We start from the raw sequence: 22,634 nt of genomic DNA, 5'->3' as shown, positions 1-22,634 counted from the left end.
CATTAGAATGTGTCATAAGGGCAGGGATTTTTGCTGTTTCCTTCACTGCTGTGTCCAGTGTCTGGCACATAATAAGCTCTCAGAAATACCTGATGCATGAATGGATGCCAGATTGTCACATACCCAGTTAGGTGGCAAATTTATTCTGGACCCCAAGCCTTCTAATTTGCTAGTGTTTCTTCTAATATGTATATACCATGGTGAGAGAGAATTAAATTCATTTTTTAGGTTGGAATTCTCTTGAAAATAGATATTTTCAGGCAGCTTAGGGCCATGTCATGTTTGAGATTTTTAATACCTAGTTGTATACCCTCGATGTTCTTTGCAGGGTATCAATTCTTGAGCCTTGCCTAAATTAGGCAAAAAAATTGGCTTTTGATACTTCTCAGAAAACATTTATTTTATTTCCACATGTTATTTCATATTTTGAAATGCTTTTAAGTGAGAAGTAATTGCTATCCTTAATTTTCAGTTTTTTTAAATGAAGAACGAACCAGGTAGTTATTAATGAGTATATTGGGCATGTTTCAAGAACTTTATAATACCAGATAAATCAAAGTGAATTGTGGATAACATAGCTTTTTATGTATGTGCCTAAGTGTGCTTTAAATTTCCAGCTTATACATTAATTATTACCAGTTAGTTTATCTTAAACTCAAAAATTTCTTGCATTCCTGGATTTTTTTTAGAATATTACAGTAGCTGTTAAGTGATTTTTTTAAATGATGATCTTCCATATTAAATATGTTTTTGGCATTTTCTCGTTTATCTTCCTATTTTAAATGAGCAGGTGAGTAAAGAAAAATTCACAAATTTAGGAAGGACTATAATTGGCTTCTGGTCACTAGAAAGAACAATGCAGCGTGTTTAAATTAATTTTGAAGTTTGATTTTCTATTTGCTCCATTAGAAGTTAGCAAACTACAGTCTGTGGACCAAATCCAGCTTGCCACCTGTTTTTTTGTAAATAGTATTATTGAAACACAGTCATGCTCTTTTGTTTCCATATTGTCTGGTTGCTTTGACAATACAATGACAGAGGGGTTATAGCACGGACCATATGACTGCAAAGTCTAAAATACTTACTTTCTGACCATTTGCGGAAGAAGTTTGTCCACTGCTTGCTGTGCTTGAACTACAGAAAATATAGAAGGCCTTTGCCAGAAATCTTTTTTCTTTTCAACTGAGGTGTAATTTACATAGAGTGAAAAGCCCAGGTTTTAAGAGTACAGTGCAGTAAATTTTGGCAAACCCATTTCCCTCTGTTTCCTTACTCCCAAATCAAGACAATAGAACATCATTCCAAAAAGTTTCCTGTTGCCCTTTTCCAAACCCAGTCTAGGCAACTCTTTTGATTTCTGTCATCATAGATTAATTTTGTGTGTTTCTGAGCTTCATATAAATGGAATAAAATATTCACCCTTCAAATATACAGCATAAGCTCTTTGACATCTGGCTTTTACTCAGCAAAATGAATATTTAGATTTATCCATGTTGCCAGTATCAGTAGTTTGTTCTTATTTTCTGAAAGTATTCCATTGTGTGAATTTATCACAATATTTAAAAATCCATTCTCATGTTGATGGACACTTGGGTTCTTTTCAGATTTGAGCTATTATGAATAAAGCTACTATAAACATTTGTGTATATCTTTAAGTAGATGTGTGTTTCATTGTACACCATGCCTCGGAGTAAAATTGAATGTTTATGTGTATGTTTAACTTGATTATTTCACAAAATGTTACACCACTTTACACTCTGACCAACTTTGTATTAGAGTTCATGTTGCCCCACATCCTTGCCAACACTTTATTGTTAGCCATTCTAGTGGGTGTAACTAGAATGGCTAGTAGTTTCTCATTATAGTTTTAATTTGTCTTGACCTAAGGACTGGTGATGTGTACCCTTTCATGTGCTTATTAGCCATTCACTTAGCTTTTTTCTTTTCTGAATATTAAATATTTTGCCTATTCTTTTGAAGTGGGTTTCTTGTAGACAACACACAGTTAGGTCTTATTTTTTTTAACCCACTCAGACCATCTGTCTTCTAATCAGTATACGTAGACCATTACCACATTTACACTTGAAAGGATGATTAATTTAGTTGGGTTAATAACTACCTTGTTCATGACTATTTTCTATTCATTGGCTTATTCTTTATTTTTATTTTCTTTCTCTCTTATTTGCCTTTTGATTTTAACTGAGTATTTTATATGATTCCATTTATCTCCTCTGGTAGCATATTACACTTCTTTAAAAAATGTTTTTACTGGTTGCCCTATACATTTTAGTGGTTGCACTATACATTTAAAACTCATTTAAATCCACCTTCAGATAACACTATACTGCTCCATGCATAATGCAGGTACCTTAGAACAGAGCATTCCTAATTTTCTCCTTCCTGTCCCGTGTGACACTGTTATCCTTCATTTCACTTAACTACATGAAATTTACTGTTATTACTTTAAATACACAGTTATCTTTTAGATCAATTAAGCAGTATAAAATATTTTACCTTCATTTATTCCTTCTCCTTTTCCTCATGTAGATCTCAGTTTCTGATCTATTTTCTTCTCCCCAAAGTACTTCTTTTAACATTCTTTCTTTTAATAAACGATGCAAGCAGGAAGAAAGTAGAGTGTAGTATTTAAAGTGTTAATGGTGAGGGGAAAACCCAGCAACCTAGAATTTCACATGAAAAATATCTAAAGTAAAGGAAAAATAAATACTTCCTCAAACAAAAACCGAGGGAATGTATTGTCAGTACACCTGCCCTGCAAGGCATGGTCTTAGATGTGTGGTTTGGTGTCTGTCAATGATTATGGAAAACTCTTGGTCATTCATTGCTTTCAAATGTTTCTTCTGCTTTATTCTCTTTTTTTCTTTTCTTTCGTTCCAATTCTTTTTTCTCTTTGCATTTCAGTTTGGGAAGTTTCTATTGAAGTGTCTTTTCTCAGCCATATCAAGTCTGGTGATGAGAGTTTGTATAAGATTAGTGTTACTGCTTCCTTAAATGTTTGATAGCATTCATCAGTGTAGCTATTTGAGGGTGCATTTTCTTTATGGGAAAGTTTTTAATTATTAATTCAGTTTAAAAAATAGATATTGTGCTATTTAGATTTTTTTTCTTACATCCCACAAATTTTGATATGTTGGGTTTTAATTTTCACTCAATTCTGTTTTCACTTTTCCTGTGATTTCTCCTTTATCCATGATTATTTATAAGTGATTATTTAATTTCTAAGTATTTCGGGGTTTTCTTTTTTTTTTTCTTTTAAAGAGATAGCCTTCATTTTAAGGATTTTTACGTTAATGAACTGAAAAATTGGTAGTTTTTTTGGAATTTACTGATTTGCATTTCAAAGGAACTGCTGACAAAGATATATCAGAAATAATCCGAACAAGTGGAAAAATACATTAATATTACTGACAGCTACTAAACTAAGTCCAGGCCATTTGGTTTATCCAACATAAAAGTACCTCTAAGTGCTGTCACTGGTATGAAACTGGCCTCTTCTTTTCTAAACACTCAGTGGTATAATTAACAATACTCAATCATTTCTGTTCTTTTCTGAATATATAAAATTTAAGTACCAATTAAAAAACTAATATATTCTTCTCTTTAAATGTTTCTTACAGATACAATTTCAATATTTTCATTCAGTAGTGGTGTGGTGTAAGAGATTTTTTCATTCGTGCGTCAAACAACAATCCACCCAAAGGGAACTGATAGTCTGTAGGCTCATAGTGCAAATAAAGAGTTTGAGAATGCAGCAACTGACGTTTCTAAAATACAAAACAGATGAAATTCTTAGGAGATACATGCAAGAAGTTCTCCTAAGCAGCTGGCCACAGAAGTAGAATATCTGATCACTTTACCGGTGATTTCAGTGGGACTCCAGATGTTTATAAACTTGAACTCTCATCTTAGGCTTTGTTTTTGGCTTTTCCAGTTTCACTAATGACACAAACATGATTCACACCCCTGAAGTTTTCATTATAGTGAAGACATATCCTACGACAAACTTATCTGAAATTTCAAATCCAACAAAGTCTGGTCTGTATCCAATATTTTGAGGGGTCCTTTTCACTAGCAAACTTGACCATCTTTGTATTTTACTGCTGACCAAGGACAGCAAGGTTTGCATTGTTTTGCCAGTGTCAATTATATCTTCAAAAATCAAGACATTCTTTCCAGTTAAAGTTGAGAGATCGTCTCCACCAATTACTCTTATATCACCTATTGACTGGTCATTTCAGTTGCTCTTCAGTCTGATAAAATCTACAGCATAGGAACGGATCTCTCACTGTTTCTTTTCAGTGCTTTAATGTAATCCGACAGGTCAGCAAAGAATTTGTAGCTCTCCTTGAGGACAGAGAGGGCCACTGCGTGATAGCCTCCCATATCCTTCATCACATCTCGAGCAAGCCATTGTCCGTAATTAGTCCATGAGGAATAAACATCTTTTCCAAATCCTCAGCATAATGATTACATAACAAAATAAATCTAGATCATAACTGCTTCATCATCACTAATCATGATGCTGGGTCTGCTGGTCGCCATAATGGAGCCCGCTAGCGCGGGCTGAGTGCAGTCTGGGGAGAAGGAAGCCTGTGGCGGGCTGAGCAGAAGGCAGAGGTGCAGCATATTTTGGGGTTTTCAAACGCAAATCTTGGGATGTCTTTCTGTTACTTTTTTTTTTTTAATACTACTGTGATCAGAGAACATGCTTTATACCTTTTCAGTTCTTTTACATTTCCTGAGATTTGTTTTAATGTCAAACTTATAGTCTGTCTTTACACTTGAAAAAAATGTATAGTTTACTTTTGTTGGATGTGGTGCTTTAAAAATGTCAATAGGACAAACTTGTTGAAGTTTCAGGTCTTCTCTAACCTTTTTATTCCGTTAATTACCGAAAGAGGAGAGGAGTATTAGAATTTCCATCTGCAATTGCAGATGTTATTTCTTTTTGTAGTTGTCAGTTTTTGCTTTATGTGTTTTAAAGCTGAACTATTAGATGCATTCATATTTTGGAATATTATGTTTTCTTGATGAATTCCCCTTTTAAAAAAGAAATTTGTAATATACATCTTTATGTAGTTATAGTTTCTGTTCCAGTATCTGCTTTTAATGCAATCATCCTAGTCATTCCAGTTTTCTTATGATTAGTGTTTGTGTACATCTTTTTCCTATTCCTTTTCTTTTAAAGCTGTCTGTGTTTTAAATGAAGGATGGGTGAGACAGATAACAGATAGCAAGATGGTAGATTTAAATCTACTTGAAGAATTAGGTTCCAAAAGACTGGCTTCTCTTGCTTTCTCTTTTGTTTATTCTGATAAAAGTGAGCTGCCATGTTGTGAGCTACCTTGTGGAGAGGCCTATTTACAAAATGAATCCTGCCAGCAGCCACTTGTGTGAGCTTTGAAGTGGAACCTCCATTTCCTCTATTGAACCTTGAGATGATTCCAACCTGTGAGAGACTTTGAGCCAGAAGACCTAATTTAAGCCATGCCCAGATTCCTGACTGTCAGAAATTGAATTAAAAAATACTTTTTTTTTTAGCTGCTAGATTTTGGGATAATTTGTTATGCATTTATACATAACTAATACAATTCCCTAAATCAAAGTAGTGAATAAATATTGAAAAAATGAATAATTAAATAGCTTACTAATGTCCAAGTAGGATTATGTAGTTGCAAATACTTTTTGGTTATAGATCGTTATGCATATATGACTTTTTTATATTACCACATTCTCTCTCTAATAGCTTACCATAGTTTGTATATGCTGTGATTTTCCTTTTTAAAGGTTTTATTTTTTCTTAGTGTACTAACATGAATTTCACTGATTTTTTTTAACTTTATTTTACTACAAACTTACAGAAAGGTTAAAGAATACTACAAAAAATTCATATAACCATTACTCAGGTGGTTCACATTTGCCCCATTTGTTTTATCATTCATTTATATTCTTTCTTTCTCTCCCTTGATTACATATATGTATGTTACTTTCTGTAGATATACATATATCTCTCTACATTTTTTTTTTCTCCTTCTGAATCATCAGTTGGTTACTATGACTGTCAGCCAGGCTTCTCCATTATATTAAGTTACTAATTTTCCCTTTGTATCCAATAATTTGTCAAGGGGATTCTTTGAAACTTCATTGGTATATTATTTTACTTTATTCTTCAATTCCTAAATACTTCAGAGTGTATTGCCTAAAAACAAAGACATTTCACATTAATTTAGCATAATTATCAAAATCTGGAAGTCAATCTGAAGTGTTTCCTCAGTCTTTTTGATTCATGACATTGACATTTTTAAAGAAAACAGACATATTATTGTGAAGGGTGTCCCTTTGAATGTATCCGATCCTTTATAACTAGATTTAGGTTATGTATTTTTGCAGGAATATCACAGAAGTTTTGTTATATTCTCTGTGTTTTGTATCAGAAGACAAAGGATGTTGATTTGTCCTATTATAATGTTAACTTTGATCACTTGGTTAAGGCTGTGTTTGCCAGGTTTTCTACTGTAAATTTACTGTTTTTCTCTTTGTAACTAATAAATATTTTGTGGAATGATACTTTGAAGCCATGCTAATATTATTTTAATTCCCAAACTTCACCTACTAGTTTTAGCATCCGTTTGATGGTTCTTGCCTGAATTGGTTATTATAATGATAGTTGCAAAGTGGTGATTTTCTGATTCTATTTTTGGAGTCAAGATTTCACTAGCCTCTTAAGATGAAATGAGTAACTCATTCTTTGGCTGTTTTGTAGAACAACTTATTTCTTAAAAGTTTGTTTGATCTCATCTGTAAAGTCATGTGGGCCTAGGTTGGAGTGGAGCATAGGGATATTTTGTCTATTATTTTACTATCTTTAATTCTATGGTCAATTCAGGTTCTCTGTTTTCTCTCACTAATTTTGGGTTTGGGGCTTGTTCTGTTGCTCTTTTTCTAATTTTTTGGGATAAGATGATTAACTCACTTATTTTTAAATGTGCTATTTCCTGATAAATGTATTTACAACTGTAAGTGTATCTTGAGTACTAAAGCTGGGTCCCACAAATTTGAACTTGTGTTTTCATTTTCATTATATCTAAGTATTTTTACATATTCTTTATGATTTTTTAAAAATTTCCTTTTTAACTCCAGGATTATTTAGTGGTTTTAAAAACTTAGTTTCTGAGTGCACACTTAGCATACACAAGGTCCTGGGTTCAATCCCCAGTATCTCCTCTGAAAATAAAACAAACAAACAAATAAATAAATAAAACCTAATCAACCCCCCCAAAAATAAAAATAAAAATTTAGTTTCCAGACATTAGCTACTCTTTTTTATTGTTTGTAATTTTATTGTAGAGAGTCTAGTATGTTCCGTATATTCCTTTGGATAGTACTGAGACTTCTTTTATGAACTAGTAAGGAAGTTGTCAAAGTGGCTCAAGGGGTAAACAGGGCTCACTGCCGTCTGTTTTTATACGTCCTGCAAACTAAAATGGTTTTTATACTTCTAAATGGTTGGGAAAAACCTGAAGATTAATATTTTGTAACAAATGGAAAATAGATGAGATTCAAATCTTAGTGTCCATAGATAAAGTTTTATTTATTGGAACATAGCCATGCTTATTCATTTTCACATTGTCTGTGATGGCTTTTGTGAGTTGTGACAGAGACTGTATTGCCCACAAACCCAAAAGTGCTTTACTGTTTGGCCCTTTATATATAAAGTTTGCCAACCTGATACAGTGTCTGTATCTGTTCTTTTTTTTTTTTTTTTTTTTTTTTTTTACATTTTTTTATTGATTTGTATCTGTTCTTGTGTTTATTCTTAGCTGAATGTCTGGTTCTGCATTCATTACTGTGATTAGCTTAAGTTATTGACTGTATTGCTTGTTTTTTCTGATCATATTTTGTAAGTTTAGTCTGTCAGTTTCTAAGAGAAATGTATTAAAATTTCTATTCAGCTATGGATTTATCTTTTTCTTTATATTTCATCACAGTGATCATGGTTCAGAATTTTAGTTTTGGATTTAAAAAGATATACTTTCTCATTTTCTCTAGACCTCAGCATTTTTTTTTTTGACAATAAACTTCACAAGATACTTGATCACTTTTATTTTTTGTATCTCTTGCATCATGTCTTAACTTTGTTTTTCAATTGATTTGAGTACTTTTTTCCAAAAAGTATAATACGTATCTTTCTGTGGCAAATCTCGGGAGGCTTTGTATTTCTGAGAATATTTGTAGGCAGGAACAGAATTTTAAAATCTTTCTTCCAACTTGTTCCTTCACTGAGACTTCTCAACTACAGTCTGTAGCCACTCATCTCCATCCTCCACCCCTCATCCCCCCACCATATACCAGTTCAGGTAGGCTTTCAATTTTCTCAAGGTTTTTCTCGTTATTTTGGTTCCTGAAATCCACACTTCCCTCCAGCTTCTACAGTTTCTCCATTGTTGATTTTGGAGATGAGAGTTAACAATTCATGCCAGTTTCAAGGCTTTAAACCAAACTATTTATTACTTAGTACAGGAAGTACAAAGGGCAATGGTAGTTTCAGGGTTCAGACCAATTCATGCTAGTTTCAGGCTTCAGACCCACCTATTTATTGCCTGGTATGACAAAGGACCATCACCTAGATAGGTTATTGTGAAATTTTAGAATTCCATGGATGAAGAGATGATTCAGAAAACTTCTAGGGCAGGAAAAAAACAAATCAACTTCAAAGAAATGACTTCAGACTGCCATTTTACCAGTCATACTATGTGCTAGATGAAAATAGGACAGTGTTTTTAAATTTCTTAGAAAACGTAATTTTTAACCCAGATCGTCAAATAATTAATAATGAGGATAGAGTTCTGAGGTTAGAATTTTCAGACATGCATGTACCCAGAAAGTTTACATTGGTGTTTACCATCATTTAGGTAGTTAATTAAGGATGTACTACAGCAAAATGATAATGTAAACTAAGGACAAGGAAAACAGAAGTTTAAGAAAAAGTTGAGCCAACCAAGAAGAAAAGTAAAAGGAAGACTTAGGTTAATAGCTTTTCAGAAGTCCTAGAGAACAGTCATTCTAGACTGAAGCAGGAGAAAGAAGGATTTTAGGAGGGTCTTGGGAAGAAAAATGGGGACTAGATAGAATGAATGGTATCATGAAGAGTCTGGGAAAAATGTGAGGTATAATAAAGGATGATAGTGTGAAGAAAATAGAGATAGTTAAAAATGTCATGGAAAGAATGAATGAATGAATGAATGAATAAATGTATAACTGAACAAAATTAGAATGTGACATGATATTAAGGATTTGATAGAATATGAAAGAATCCATTTGATTTTGATTCTAGGAACAGTCTTTTCAAGCGGTTCTAAGGTTGTGATGTTAGACACAGTAAGAAGTGAAGTGTGCCAGGATTATGTTTCCAGGAACAGTATTTACATAGTAATAAAAATGTAAATGATGTTTATTGATTTTCAACTTTGAGTCAACCTTTGGACCAAACACAGATACACAAAGCCCAGAATGCTGTTGTTGCAGAGCAGGCAGTAACAACTATAGGAATAAAAAAGCAGAAATGAAGCTGGCAGAGGAAGGGAGAGAAGGGAAGAACACGTTATTAACCCCAAAAGCTTTCCTTCAAAATGGAGAATCAAGAGATAATGTCAAATTTACAAAATAAGCAATAAACATACAAGTACAGTATTTAAAGTTCAAGGATATGTATATAAGAATTAAAGTTAATATCATATATTTCAAACATTGAAAGGATAGGAAAAGGAGGAATTACAAGAGATAAATTCTTAAGTTTTCATCTTAGAGGTGGGTCAGTTTATTTTTAAAGTTGATAACCCCAAAATAGTAGTATAAGCATATTATCTAGGGTTATGGCCACAACTGTTAGGAAATAACTGTTTAAAGATTGGGTTTGGGGTCAGGAGATTTGTTTTTATCATATAAACTCCTTTGTAATATTTGTTACAGCACATGTATTTGATAAAAATAAAAATTACATTCATAAATAAAATTTAACTGAAGTAATTCAACAAAAAATAAATTTTTGACTATGTATAGAGAACTCTGATTTACAGTGTTACCTCCCTTGTTTTCTCCCCAGAAGTGACAATTTTATTAGTTTTTTTACCCACTTAGTATGTTTTTAATGCAAATATAGGCAACTATACATATATTTCTCTTTTTCTTATACAAGACAGCATATTTATATGTACTGTTCTACACTTTGATTTTTTTCACCAAAACATAGGGAATCTTCCCAAAGTTACCCCATTCTAATTTTTAACAGCTTTAAAATATTTTATTTTGTGTTTATAGAAGTTATTTATTGGGTCCTTTGTTGATGGACTTTTATATTATTCCAGTATTGTGCTCTAATAAACAGTTCTCATGAATACTCTTGCACATATGTCATTTCATGTGTATGCAGGTATATCTGTGAATTAAGTTCAGGCATGGGATTGGCATATCAGAGGTTAAGTGTGTCATTAGGAAATAGTACCAGATTTACCTCCATTGGGGTAGTACTATTTTGTACAACTCAGTTCTTGCCAAGATTGTGTTGTCGAACTTTTGGATTTTTCCCAGTCTTATTGGTGAGAAATGTTATCTAAATTTAGTTGCATTTCTTTTATAAGTGAAGTAGAATATATTTTTGTATTTTTTTATTACCTTTGGGATGTTGGTTCTTGTCCTTTATTTGTCTGTTGGCTTAGCCTTTTTCTTCTCAACTTCCAGAAGCTCTTTATAAATTAGGGAAGTAAATTCTTTGTCTATAATGAGCTTCAACTATTTTCCCCAGTGTGTCATTCAACCTGCTTATGAGACTTTCTGCCATGTGGAGGCTTTTGATTGTTGGATAATTAAATTTATTTCTAGTAGTAGTTGTTGTCATTGTCGTCATAGTAATATAACTCAGGATTTTAAGTCACAGACAGGCTCTCCCCATTCAAGGGTTATAAAGGCATTCGCTTGTGTTTTCTTATAATACTTGTGTGATTATTTTTCACATTTAGGTCTTGATTCATTTGTACTTTATCTTTGTGTGTGATGTGAAGTATAGAGTCAACTTTATCTTTTTCCTGATGACTACCTAGGTGTCCAAATGCTGCTTAATATAAAGTCCGTTTTCTCTACTGTAAGTTGATGATACACTTTGGTACTGTAGCTGTTGCTGCTGTATCATGACCGTGGGTATAAGGCCCTGGTTATTCTAATTGTCAGTTAACCTGAGATAGAATGATAGGCAGAGAGGGAGGAAAACTTCCTTTTAAAAAATAATAAGTACTAAGTCCTTCATGTGTATTTTTGCATTAATCCTCATAACATTATGAGGAAGATGTTCATATTCTCCCCATGTCAGATGTGGAAACTGAGGTGCAAAGAGACAAAATAGCTTATCCATCACACAGTAAGTAGTGGAACCAGGATTTGAATCCGGAGGGTGACTCCATAGCCTGTACCGTTGATCACATTTAATCCTATGATGCTGTATCCTGCCCCTGATCCCATGGAGGCTACACAGAGCCCCTTCAGATCGATTGCTAATGTAGCAACAGCAGTGGTTGTGGATAGAACCTTAACAAAAGAAGTGTGTCTGGATTTTAGCTGTAACAGCTGAAAGAAAAATTAAGACTTGCTTGGCCAATTGGGCTTGGCAAGTGGGCAGAAAGTAGTTAATGTAGCAGGCTGCAGACTGCTATCCTTGGAAAGGCTGCTTGGAAGGTTGGCCCTTAGCTGGTAAACAGTTCCCTATATTGGTATTACCTGTCCTTAAATGATAAGAGTGGCTCATTGTGCCTAGACTGTTTATGTAAATGATAAGGTTTATCCTTCTTTCTGGGAGTTTGAAATTTTGGTACCCACTAGGCAGAGGATGTCTGTATGACCAGCCTCCAGTAAAAATCCTGGGCAGTGAGTCTCTAATGACCTTCTCTGGGAGACGACATTCTGTATATATTGTTGCAATTCAGTGCTGGAAGAATTAATGTGTCCATTGTGGCTTCACTTGAAGAGAACTTTTGAAAGTTTGCACCTGGTTTCCTGCAGATTTTGGCCCCATACACCTCAATCTTTTGCTGATTTTGCTTTGTATCCTTCCACTGTAATGAATCTTAGACGTGAACACAAGTATATGCCAAGTCATGTAAGTCCTTCTAGAGAATTATTGAACCTGGGAGTGGTCTTGATATTAATTCTAGACACCGACAGTTTCAGTGTTAAGCACTAATATTCCATTAGTTATAATCTTGAGGGAAAAAGACTTGAAAGAGGCTCATAACTTAAAATGTAGAAAGGAAAAAGATAGAACTAGTATTTTTAATGAATGAGATACGAGTAATTTTTGAACCAACACTGGTAACCATAATATTGCTCAGTCCTTAGAATTTTGTGAGGATTTGATATTTCATTGATTCAAAGGCACACATTTTTTATATTAACATTTCCAACATCAGGGTGCATCTTAATGTTGATAGTGTATTATAATTTAATTGACAGCACTTTTTCTTTCTAGATGTTAGATGAAATGATGGGGTCTTACAATTGAAGACTTCTTAGATTACAGGAAATATATATGATAAAGTGCATAGAATAGAACTGTCACATGAGCGGTCAGTATTAGCTATCCTTGTACTTTATTTTGTTCTTGTAAAGAATTGCACATACGTATCTTCACATACAGTTCTAATATAAAATAATGTCTAGATGTGGATCAAAGGATTGGCATAATATATTGAGAGGAGGTTGTTCATTAGGCTGAAGAGCAACTGGTATGAGGGGTGAAAAATAAATCAGGGCTGGATTTTAATTGTACCACCTACCACCTCTTATCTCTGTCAGTTAGTGTAATCTCTCCAATTCTTTGAGGGATAGTCATACCTATTTTGTGGATTGTGAGAATTGAGAGAATATGTATAGTATAAACTTTAAAATGTCTATGAACTGACAATAGGACAGAGTATTTTACATTTAGGCCTATTTGGGATAACCAGGGCATCTTTGACTTCTTTCTTTTCTCCCACTCCATGTTGAATTTATTAGCAAATCTTTTTAAGTATATTCAAAATTCAGTCCCTCTCCCCCATACCACACTCCTCTGGCTCCTCAGCTGGATTGTCACTGTGGCATCCTGCAGTCTCTGCTTCCTCCCCTGACTTATTTCAGACTGTCCTCAACACTCCTTTAAAGAGTGTATCAGATCACGTCACTCCTCTGTTCACAACTCTTTGCCCTTCATATTACTCAGTAAAATTTTGTAGAATGTCCTTCAAGGCCCCACATGCTGACACACTGTCCTAGTCTCTTCAGTTTTTTTCTCTCCTTGCTCGCTCTCCTTCAGTCACAGTTGGCCTTCTCACTGTTTTCTAGAACATGCAAGGCATTCTATCTTAGTTTCCATGGCCTACAACATTCTTCCCTCAGGTATATACATATCTTACTCCTTACCTCCGTAAGACCTTGCTTAAACATCACTTTCTCTTAAATCTTTAAGGAAAGATTTAAAATCACAGTTTTCTTTACCCCTAGCTGCTCTTTATCCTACGTTTTAAAAACTACTATGATTTTAAGACATACTACACAATTTTCTTTCTTTGATTATTATGTATTTCCTTCTGCATAATTGTGAACTCCATAAGGGCGGGGATTTTTGTTCACTGGAATTTTCCTTAGTGCTTAAAGAGCTAGCACGTTGTTTGGTGCTTAGTAAATATTTGTTAGATTTATTGAATGAATGAATATTATTGCTAAGACACTTACACCTATTGAATTCAGTATGTATGATCTATGCCTATAAAGTAGGAACTAAATAAGTATTCAAATGAATGGCATTTTAACCAGATGCCATGAATTAGAAGGCATTTGGAGGAATAATTTGCTAGTCATTGAAGAAGTGTTAGTATTTTATTGTTAAGATGTCATGGAAAATGAAGACAATCAAAAACTGTGTCATAACAGGGAATTTTAAACATTGCCACCACTGTATATTTGAAGAATTTACCCCATCTTTACCACTTTTTTTTATTCTTATCCTGAAATCTCAACAATGGCAGCCTTGGAAAGGAAAATGTCACAAATGAACAATTTGCTAACTATTCTTTTTTGGGGTAACTGATCTTTAAGAAATATTTTTAGGCATAATCACACTCATTTAGTAGATGAGAATATTGATGGGGCCACAGTGTTGATGGGGATATGATCTCCAAGTCATTTGTAAGGCTTTGGGGTTTAGATGTGTTTAGAGCAACAGGAGCTATGAAATTGTAGATGTTAACAAAAAGCTAAACGTTAAAAAAAACTTCAAGTTATCTTGTACTGCCTCACAATTAATCTAAAACCCTCACTGAATATTCAGTTTATTCACTTGCCTTTATAGTTATTACTCATTTTTTAAGCAAAAAACTTGAACACAGATTCCATTCCATTATATTAAGTTCTTTGGAAGAGGATATAAAGGTGAGTAATAAGCAAGTGTGTATAATATGATGAGATTATGTAATATCACTTTTATTTCTGTTTATGGAAAAACATAGTAACAGAGCAGGATTAATACGAATTTTCTGTTCTGGAAAATGTTTACAAAGGGTCACAAGACCATTTCCTAGAAATTTTATAGAAAGGACTACCTTAGCTTCAAGGTAGGACTTGAATATTAATTTCAGTATTGAAGATTCTTTATTTAAAAAAATAGTTCTAGTATTATGGAAGATTGTGAAGTGTTTTTTTTTTAAATTTTTTGATAGTTTCTTTTTTATGGTCAGAGTATCTTAATAGTCTAAAACAAATGATATCTTACTCTTGAATTTCATGTGCATTTTAGGTATGATCTGAAGTTTAACCATGAGTTAATGGTTTATTTTCAGAATCTTCCTTATCTGTTACTTTATTGGCTATTTCTTAGTTCTGTGGATTGCCTTTTATCATATTGTAATCTCACTTTAATTCTAAGTAAAACCACTTCCCATCAAATTTGATAATAAAACACTTTATTTGTGCTGCTTAATTACAGTTTGCTTTGTTGGCCCTGTATATTTAATTATTCTTCATCAGGAGAGAGCTTCAGTAATTGATACTCAAGGCAATGAAGCTGATAGGTGTGTGGGCTTAGAGAGCTAACAAGTCCATAGGACAGATGCTGCACTTATGTAAATTTACTGTGTGTTTCTAAGGAGACTGTTGATTGAGAGCTGTTGGTGCCACTACCTGCCTCCTACTCCCGTGATGTCTTCATTATTTGGGTTGTTAAAGTCTTTTTGTGTAATGTTAATATGTTTACCTGTGGTACAGTCTTTTTCCTTTCCGTTTTAAGCAATTTCTTCCTGTTGATCATCTGCAGTCACTCACCCAAATAAGCTTTCCATCATTTATTAAAATGTCTTCATTCTGCTTATCTTCCATCTGTCTCTTAAACTATAATCTCTTACCAAAGCAGTCAGACCTTACGAGAGTGAGAAGTAAAATGTGCCACCCCAAAGTATGTCACTTTGGCATGTTGATTGTTTTGAATTAAAGTTATTTAAAAACAGGTAGGACAAGGACACTCTGACCCTCCTTTGTTCCCCTGAAAGCAGGAAATAAATCTCCCTGTGAAAGTATCCTTATACCAGGAAGGTAGAAGGCATCCTTATCGCCAGAGATAGGGAATTTAAGGCAGAGAAGGCTGATTAAACAAACTTTGTTACTTGTTTATTAATTTGCTACCCCAAATCCTAGCCCCCTTGTTTTGTCAAATCTTCACGAATAATTGTTTCTATGTCTAAAAGATATAAAAGTTGTATGCTTTGGTCACTTCTTGGAGCCTCATATTTTTATGAGTTCCTGTACATATGAAATTAAATATGTTTTTCTCCTATTAATCTGTCTCATGTCAGTTTATTAGACCAGCCAAAGAACCTAGAAGGGAAGAAGGGAAAAGTTTTCCTCCTATACAAGACATATACTCAGTTTTACCTAGGTCTGCATTCCTCTTACTTAACTATAATGGAAAATTGCTTTTCAGACATTTAAGATATAAATATTAAACATGATTTTCAATACTTTTTGTTTTTCACTCTAGTAATCTGTAATTATAGGCAGCAATGTATTTTTAGGAGAAAGAATTTATGTCTAGGAAAGAAAAGTTTTGTTTTCTTAAAAGAAGGGAATCTTTAAAGTAATACAGAACTAATTGTGCTTTTCTCCTTTTACAAGCTTACCAAAAAATATGACTTTTGGGATTTGAGCTTTATAACATTAAAAAACCTTTTTTTCTATAATTTGAAAATGAATTCTTGGGGGAGAAAGCTTGGCCAGTTAATTTTGATTATCAGAATTTTTTTTAATGACTGCATTTTCAAATATAAGCTCCTTTTGCTCTTCATTTTTTGTTTATCTAATCCGAAAATTATTAGGGTCAAGAAGTTACTAGTTTTTTAAAGTATCATAATTATTTGAGATATGTGTTGTTTATTCTATATAACGAATGGTAAATCCCATTTCAGATGTAAAACAATTTTCAGATATGAAACTTTAGGATCAAATATTTTAATTTTTTTATTGTATTTTTTAAGTTAATAAAAATAAAAATAGCCACTCTAGCATTTTGCTTGATACTATAGGACTCACTTTATTTATGCATGATTTTAGGCATATTCTTTTTGAAAGCTCTTCCTGTTACTTTTGAAAGATCTAGTAGAATGACTTAAATGGTTTTATTTTGAAGACTGTAATTTCACCATTTCCTTATTATGATAGTTTATACTTTGTGTCTATACATTGACTGACAGTTAAGATGTTGCATTAATTTGTTTAATATGCCACATAAATTTAATTTTCCCAGTTTTTCAGTACATGAATTTTGATCACATTTTTGGACTAAATTTTTCTTTTACAGTTAAAAGTCCAAATGGTAATTTGGAGATGAAGCATGAAGTTTCAAAAAGTGTTAAATGAATATTTCCTTTTTTTTTTTTAAGTTATATTTGCTCTGTTGATTCATCGTTTATCCATAAGAGGAGTTAGGTCCCCATAATTTGTTAGAATAACTTAGAGAACTCACTGAAAGCTTTTGTGCTCATGATTACTGGTTATTATAGGGAAAGGATATAGATTTGAATCAGGCAAATGGAAGAAACATAGGTCAGAAGTCTGGAGAAGTATCAAACGCAGAGCTTCCTTGTCCTCTCCCCATGGTGTCAGGACACATTAGTTTCCCATCATCGATGTATAACAGTACTCATGAAATATTGTCAGACAGGGAAGCTCCCTTTGCTTTGATGATTACATTTTATTGAGGGGCTCCTTAATCCTTTAGGTAAGCACAGTTGGTTGCTCTTGAGGCTGATCTTAGAATGTAGTCTACAGCCCCTCTAGGCTGACCAGGAGTCCCTACCCTGACACATTGTTGATTTTTTTTGGTGGTACCAACCCTGACTGTAAAGCTATGTGGTGACTCAAAGCCACTGGGTTAAAAAGAAGACTCTTCTTTCAGGCATGACCTTCCAGGGGTTTACAGATTACTTCCCAGAAGAAGGCAAAAGCCAGACCTCTCTTTGAACAAGGTTAAATTCCTTACTACACAAATGGTGAGCCATATTCTGAGTAATATTAAAATGGGGCAACCATAGACTGATTCTAACAATATTTGAAAGACCTCTATAGAATAAAAATACTTCTTAGTAGTCACTTGTAGTGTAGTAGTAACTTGAAGTTACTCTACATTGTTAAGTAGAAACTTGAGATTTCTGGCTGTTTTACTTTCATTCAAAAAGAAAAAATTGTCTGTTTTACTTCTGAATATTTATTCTGTGAATAGAATACAAATACAGAAAATGCTATATTTGTCTGTTTTACTTCTGAATATTTATTCTGTGAATAGAATACAAATACAGAAAATGCTATATTTTAAATTAATGCAGCATAATTTTTGATATCGGTAAATTGCAGTTAATCCAGTATTTAATAGTAGGGGAATATTAAGTATGCCATTATAGAATTTTTAAAATTCATTAAAAATAATTATGATGGAGACTATGTAACAATGTGGCAAAAGCCTATTATCAGTTAAAAGGATTACAGAGAAAAGCATAGATTCATATTATAACTTTGTACAGTGCATGTTAAGGTAAAATTGAAATATCAAAATGAAAAGTGATAATAGCTATTTAACATCTACATATTTTTTCTGAGATAATTGGATAAGTATTCAAAGATGTTTAAATAAGGATGATTATAGTGAAAAATTTGACCTCCTTTCTCTCTAAACAAATAGCATCAGTGTACTGCAAGAAAAATGCTAATGCCCAGACAAATACATGCTTTATTTCTCATTCTCAAAGGTTAATCATAAATGAGACTTTATTAAATCTCCTGTCTGTTCCTCTACATTTTGATTTTATCACATTCCAGTATTTTATCAATTCATCTGAAAGAAAGAACTTTTCTTTTTGTTAGTATTAGGAGTTTGAATTTCTTTTTAAAACTTTAGGAAGTTTCCTTTATTGAAAGAATATCTTTCACCTTTGGGAGATTGCTGTTCAATACTAATTACACTGCATACATTTAACCATTGGCATCTATAGCTTTTGAAAAAGATTGAGTGATAAATCATTAGTATGTGTTTGTCACTGTTTAATGAGACCTGTGTATTAGAAATATTAATCCTCAGAACAACCCATGAGGATGGGTACCATTATGACCCTCATTTTGCAGATTAACAAACTGAGCTTTAGAGAAGTTAAATAATACGTATTATCACACAGAGGTAAGTTTGTGAAGCCTTTTCAAACCTAGATCTGGTCTACTCCAGGAGAGTACATTTTAAATCACTTTACTATTATGCTTCTGTGTCCACCTGTTTATAATAGCTCTCAATTAGCTACACATTAAAGCTTTGGAAATACACAGGTGCCTAAGCCTCAGTCTAGACCTACTGGTTAAGAACCTCTGGAATGGGACATGGTATATAGTATTTATTTTAAACTTGGATATGTGATTTTAATGCATAGCCAGGGCAAAGAGCCATTGTTTTGTACCTGGCGCAATGCTGTAGGGCATGTAATCAAGTGTCAGGCACCATAATAGACCTCAAAACAGCTGAGAAAAAACTTTGTGTATATATATATATATGACAAAATGGGTGATATTGATAGTTATACATATAGGAAGAATATATTATGTGAGGTGTACTAAAATCCTAGAGTCTTGTACATTTTAATGTTGAACGACAATCAAAATTAAGTTCAACCTCTTCACTTTGGGGTTGAAAAATTTCCCAGGATGTGGTACTGTTTACCTGTGACCATTAGGTAGTACTGGATATGTCATGAAGGGACAGTGTTTGAGGTGGGAGAGTAACATAAAAAGAGGCAGGAATAAAGATTACTTATTTGAGGAAAAATTCCAAGACAGGAGTGTTATTGTGACTAAGAGGTCCAGATTAGAAAGAGCTTTTAATCACCATCACAATACATTTAGACTCAATTCAGTAAGTACAAGGAATAATTTCACTTTAATAGTTGATTGGAGATTTATTTGTTAGGAAACTAGGTAACAGAGTTTATCATGAATAAATCATTTCTCTCCCCAAATTGAAACTGAAATGGCATGTGTGCATTTTTGGACTCTTAGCTGGCAAGCCTTGTCTGGGGCAGACCTTCTCTAGATGTCTTTTAGGTAATCTCATGTACCTCAAAGGAAGTTCTTTCCTGAAAATTGATTCTTTGTAGCTTTTTGATATTGAAATTTTTGAGTAAGAATTGATTCCTCTCAGCACGCAACTTCTTTGGAAGATAGAAAGATGTTTTGCACTTCTGGCCCTCTTAGGCTTCTCTGAAATGTTTGACTTGTGGCCCTGTTTCTTGTTTTTCATCAGTCTGTCTTTTAATTCCCTTGGTAGAATTCTGATTTGCCTCTCTCTTGAGCTGTTGTATCCCTTTGTCTTTTATTTAGGAGAGACTATTATATTTTCTAAAATTTTTTTTTCATTTTACACAGAACCATTTGCTCATAATGTAAAGTTGTATAGTTGTTCTGTTGTACGCTGTCTTTTGATTCTTTCCTTTTTCCTTGTATATAGATTCCAATAAGGAACTCATGTGGTTGTTCTTTGAATGTTGCTTGTTTTTGAAGGATGCCTTCTGGACCACCATTGTGTAGACGGATAGTGTGAGGGATGAGCTCTGAGAATATGATAGTTGGCAGCTTGACCAATTTTTTCTTATCCACGCGTGAGGTACGCATGTGACGGGAATGACTGTTCTAGGTTAGCAAGAAATCTCTCAAGTCAGTAGGAAGCCTCTGGCTCAGAATGATGTTATCTCATTGCAGTTTGTTTTTGTTTTACTTTTGAAAAAATTGGAGATTCTCAGAAAGTTGTAAAGGTACTCAGAGAGCTGTGTACCCTTCAGTTACCTCCAGTGGTTACTGCTTACATACTTATAGTACGCTATCAAAACAAGAATATTGACATTGATACAGTACCTGTGTGTAGTTCTATTTTATCTTATTTATTGCATGTGTAGATTCATGTAACTTTCACCACAGTCAAGATACAGAACTAATCCATCACCACAGAGAGCTCCCTTATGTTACCTTTTACAGTCATACTCACTACCTTCCCACAACATCTCTGCCTTCTGGCAATGGCTAGTCTGTTTTCTGTCTCTGTAATTTTGTCATTTTAAGAAAGTTATGTAAATGAAATCATAGAACATGTGAGTTTTTGTTTTGGACATCTGATCTTTTGAGATTGCTGTGTATGTTTAGTTGTGTAAGAAACCACCAAACTTTTCAGAGTGGCTATACCATTTTCCTTTCCTATCAGCAATGTATGAGAAGTCCAGTTTTTGTCACATCTGCACCTTCATTTGATATTGTCACCATTTTAAATTTTAACTGTTTTGATAATGACTGTGGTGATATCATTGTCTTGATTTTTATTTGAAGTAATCTCTTTGTGGTTTTGATTTGCATTTCCTTAATGACTAATGCTGTACTTCTTTTCATGTGCTTATTGACTGTATATTTTCTTGGAGAAATGTCTGTTTAAATCTTTTGCATATTTTTAATTGGTTGTCTTTTTGTTATTGAGTTATAAGAGATTATGCTATTTATTCTTTTTTCTTTTGTCACTTGTGCTTTTGGTGTCAAGAAACCACTTCCTAACCCAGAGCCATGAAGATTAACTCCTGTATTTCCTATTAAGAGTTTCACAGTACACTTAGGTGTACACCCTTCTTGAGTTAAATTTTGCATATGATATAAGAAAGGGGTCCAACATTCATCTTCTGTATGTAGATATATAGTTTAGATATATGATTTAATTTTGACTACTTTTTGAACTCTATATAAATGCAATAATATAGTAAGTGTTCTTCTGTGATTGGTTATGTTTGTGAGATTTTTATATATTGTGTGGAGCAGTAGTTCATTCTCATTGCTATAAAACATTGACTGCATTTACAGAAGTTCTTCACCCGTTCTATAGTTGATGATATTTGCTTGTTTCTAGTTTGGTTAGTAGAAATAGTGCTGTTGAGAACATTCTTACATGTATAGATGCACATAACAAGCAATCTCTTGAGTGTACGCATAGGAGTAGAATAAAAGTATATTTATATATTTAGCTTTAGTTTGTTGGGTCAGTTGCACCCATTTACATTCCCACTAGCAACACGTGAGTTCTGTCACTTCACATTCTTATCAACACTTGATTTTGTCAGTCTTTTTATATTAATATTTTAGTATTCCCTTGTGGTTTTAACTTGCATATCCCTGATAACCATTGAGGTTAAACATCTTTTCATATTTATTGGATATGGTATTAGTCATTTAGATATGGCTTGGAAAAACACTTCTTTTACACTTACAAAGTTGGTGGCTGTTGTGGAGCTATATGTGTTCTTACTCTGAGAATCAGGCTGAAAGTAACAGCCCCTATTTTTCTGCTTGGATTTTGTGTATGTCATGTCCATATGTATTACATAGGCCAAAGCATATCACAAAACTGTGCTCAAAGTCAGTGGGTCAGGGAAGTGTCCTCTCTCAGAGGCACTGAAAGTCACATGGCCTTAGTTGGGAATAAGTAGTTCTTTCACAGGAAAAGGAGAGGGCACAAATACTCTGGAACAGTAATAAAGTATACCACTTTACTTGTGAGGTGTCTGTTCAACTCTCTTGTCCTTTCCTGTTATCTTGACTTAGAGATTCCCAGTGCAGCCCCTGCCTCACCAGCCTAGTTTTTTTCTTTTTCTTAGTAAGTTCTGGATATAGAGTCTTTCTTGGTTGTATGTATTACGGGTATTTTCTCCCACTCTATGACTTGCCATTTTAATTTCCTGTTGATGTCTTTTGATAATAAAAATTTTTAATTACTTTTTTTTGTTATCTTCTACAGTCTTTATTGTTTTTCCTTTTACATTTCATTCTGCAGTCCACCTACAATTAATGTTTAGTTGACATTTTAAACTACTCCTGAAAGTCCGAAGTAGAGCTAAAGTGATTTCTAAGTGGTTTCCAGGATTAGGTTAATTCAGTTTACATAATAGAAGCATATTGATACTAAACTCACATATGTATAGAATATATATCTATTAGTAATGCATACTTGAAACCAAATTCCTCATATATAAAAACAC

At 33.4% G+C, this 22,634-nt stretch overlaps 1 protein-coding gene and 1 pseudogene across 4 annotated transcripts in view; one reads left to right on the top strand and one right to left on the bottom strand.

Annotated features, from left to right (window-relative positions):
* Positions 1-22,634, top strand: part of PTBP3 (polypyrimidine tract binding protein 3) — an 89,373-nt gene that overhangs the window by 5,154 nt on the left and 61,585 nt on the right. The gene's annotated exons all lie outside the window — the stretch shown is intronic.
* LOC102539293 (hypoxanthine-guanine phosphoribosyltransferase pseudogene) lies at positions 3,927-4,563 on the bottom strand (annotated as a pseudogene).

Source organism: Vicugna pacos, chromosome 4 (genome assembly GCF_048564905.1).
Source record: "Vicugna pacos chromosome 4, VicPac4, whole genome shotgun sequence".
NCBI classification, from domain to species: Eukaryota; Metazoa; Chordata; class Mammalia; order Artiodactyla; family Camelidae; genus Vicugna; species Vicugna pacos.
This window is presented reverse-complemented; position numbering and strand designations above follow the sequence as displayed.